Source organism: Mus pahari, chromosome 13 (assembly GCF_900095145.1).
Source record: "Mus pahari chromosome 13, PAHARI_EIJ_v1.1, whole genome shotgun sequence".
In the NCBI taxonomy this organism is placed as follows: domain Eukaryota; kingdom Metazoa; phylum Chordata; class Mammalia; order Rodentia; family Muridae; genus Mus; species Mus pahari.
Window position 1 is genome coordinate 45026518 of NC_034602.1, and position 3523 is coordinate 45030040.

Sequence of the window (3523 nt, forward strand, 5' to 3'; positions counted from 1 at the left end):
TGTTGCTAGGTAACTGGGGAGGAGTTTAGCCTGAAGGTCAGAAGCTTGGGCATTGCTTACGTGACCACTGACCATGCTTCTCTTGTGGGGGCTGTGGGAGGTGGTACCTTAGACATGGGCTGGCGTTCCAGGAACATGAAGGAACACCTACCATGTCATGAGGTGAATTATGACCATTGGGGTTCAGACCTCAGGTCGACTGGAGACCAGCCTGCAATTCCCCACAAGGCTTGAATAGCACACGGAAGCCCTTTACAGAGTGTGGGTGAGCTCTCCAAACCCCTCCCCATGCAGTATTCCAGGTAAATGAGAGATGGTCTCAGATTTCAGCTGGGGATATTATAAACAAAAATGTAAAGGAAAAAAATTAGAAGCAACAGCAATGTCCAAAACATCATGAAAAAAAATTCCATTGCTTGAATTTATTGCTCCCTCAAGAAAGCAATGTGGGCAATGTGGGAACAGTATCGTGGTTGGAAGGCAGTGCCTTATAATTCATAGTCATTCTTCATGAGCTGTCATAATTCCTCATCCTGGGGTACTGCTATATGGCTGCTATACATCTCCCCATATCTTGGGGGAAGGACTTTGTCTGAGTGATGTGCTCTGCTTGGTCTAGCCTAGGACCAGGCAGGGTCAGATCCATGTTCTCATCTGCTGTGCCAGTAGCAAGCTACCTGGGTCTGATAGACTGGGTGGTGGGCTGCATCTGGCTGCTATCCTCCTTAAGTCACACCCAACTGCTGAAAGGTCCTGGGCCAGGCAAATAAGGTCCAACTTCAGGGCATGTGCGGACATCAATCACACACTCTGGGATGCGCTTCATCTTTCTTCCCTGTGCTGTCTTAGCATTTGTGCTTTTGCTGGCCAATGGAGCTTTAAGGCCTTTCAGCTCATACAACTTTGGCTCAGTGCAAATCCTGCCACACTTGCTTCCACTTGGATGCTCAAGGATCCCTAGAATGGGAAAACAGTCCCTGACCATGCCCTCATTCTTCCCACAGTGGAGCAATGTCCACAGCGCTCCTTTGAGTGATCACTGCTCATCCTACGTCAGTGGTTCTCATTGTGTGGGTCGAGCATCAGATATCCTGCACATCAGATACTTACATTATGATTCATAACAGTAGCAGAATTACAGTTATGAAGTAGCAATGAAAATAATTTTATGGTTGGGGGGGTCAGTGTGACATGAGGAACTGTATTAAAGGGTCGCAGCATCAGTAAGGCCAAGAACCCGTGTTCTAGATCAACCCTACCCTTTTCGGCAGCCCCACCATATCAGACATCTGTCCTCATTTCCCTGCCCCTGATGCTCCTGGGGGTCCTCTAGGAACCAAGACACACCTGACATCCACCCACGCCCAAACTTTCTTCACATCTGTAGAGGACAGTTTAACATGGTCCTCAGCTGTAGGCAGACTCCGTTAAGGAAGCAGGTAGGGCAACGGCTCCTTCATACCTCTTTCTGCCCTAGCAGCAGATACGGGTAATTATCTGTACTTCTTCCTCCCCTTTGGTAACCTGTTACTCAGACTTTAAAAGCCCTTCAGAAGTGTGTAAGCATTGGCTTTCTATAAAATATTTCCGTAGGATCTCTGGATTGACACAAATCGCTTTTTTCTTTGTTTGAGATAGGTTTTGTTTGTTTGTTTGTTTGTTTTGTTTTGTTTTTTGTTTTTTGTTTTTTCTCTGTGTAGCCCTGGCTGTCCTGGAACTCTCTGTAGACCAGACTGGACTCACACTCACAGAGATTCACTTGCCTCCTGGGAGTGCTGGGATTCAAGGCCTGTACCACCCCCCACCCTCCACCCCCACCCCGTTATCCATCTAACAAACCAGGGGACTCAGCAAAGCCTCCAATCCCCCATACTCTTCTGAGATCTCTACTGAATCAACCTCTTTCTTAATTCTGGTGAACACAGTCTGATCCAGCCCGGTGGACTGTGCATCCTACATCCCCTCTCTCTCACGGAGCTCCATCCTTATCACTTCTACCTCCCTAATCCTCATTTTGAGCCAAGCAGCCTCTGGGCCTGTGGTGCCACAGTTTACCGTCTCACCCCGTATGTGAGAGGCGTTTCCATACTAAACTAAACTCCAGTCCATCAATCATTTGGGGGCCCCGTTCTTATGTGGCAGACCCCATTTATTTAAGAGGCATATACCATCACATGTCACATAGAAGAAGTCACCCTGGGATTTTTTTGTAAAAATGGAGTACTCACAGTTGCATCTTATTAGCCATGCAGGGGCAATATAACTGCTGCTGTGGCAAGGAGGCATGCCATTCCATCGTGCGTTGGAAAGGATGGCTACTCTGGGATTATTCACACAGACACTTAAAACAATCTTAGCTTGAGTTGCACGTCTTAGCATCATAGCAAAATGAAACTACATCTCCCAACCCCAGTCTTGGTTCTGCTGTGTTCAGGTATCTCTTTCCCAGGGAGATATGAACTAACATCTGTTCACCAGGTACCAACAACAGATCACAGTAATGTGTTGTCTTAGTCAGGGCTTCCATTGCTGCAATGAAACACCATGACCAAGAAGCAAGTTGGGGAGGAAAGGATTTATTCATCTTACACTGCTACATTGCTGTTTATCACCAAAGGAAGTCTGGAGAAGAACTCACACAGGGCAGGAACTTGGAGGCAGGAGCTGATGCAGAGGCCATGGAGGGATGCTGCTTACTGGCTTGCTCAGTATGAGCTCAGTTCATGAGTTATAGGACTCAGGACTACCAGCCTGAGAAAGGAATGGCACCACTCACAGTGGGCTGGGCCCTCCCACACTGATCACTCATTGGGAAAATGCCTCACAGCTGGATCTCATGGAAGCATTTCCTCCAGGGAGGTTCCTTTCTCGGTGATAACTCCAGCTCGTGTCCAGTTGATGCACATCTACCCATTCATACCCACTCATACCACTGAATTCAGTGGGGGGTCCACGGGAGCTCGGACAACTTACGGGCAGAGAAACCGCAGAAGAAGAGCCTTTCTTGCCCTAGTGATTCTAACTGTTCACATATCCTTGTGCAGGGGATGGATCCCTTACAGCTCCTGAGCCTTGGGTCCCGCATGACTCTGCTTACCATAAGGTGATGTTTAGTGGACCCAGTTCTGTGAGCTTCTTGTATGTGACATCACAGATGATCTGATTCCTAAAACTGGCTCTGTAGACCAGGCTGGCCTCCAACTCAGAGATCCTCCTGTCTCAGCCTCCTGAGTGCTTGGGATTAAAGGTACATACTACTAGGCTAGACTGTTATTTTTGTTTTATTTTAATTTTTTAAATATATATATATATATATATATATATATATATATATATATATATGTATCAGAATGTTAATTTGTGTACTTGAGTACATACATTGTCCTCAGACGCTAGAAAAGAGTGTTGGATCCCCTGACGTGAAGGCGATTTTGAGCTACTTTATAGAGGTGCTGGGAATTGAACCTAGGTCCTCTGGAAGCATGGCATTCTCCTAACTGCTACACCATCTCCCCGGCCCCAT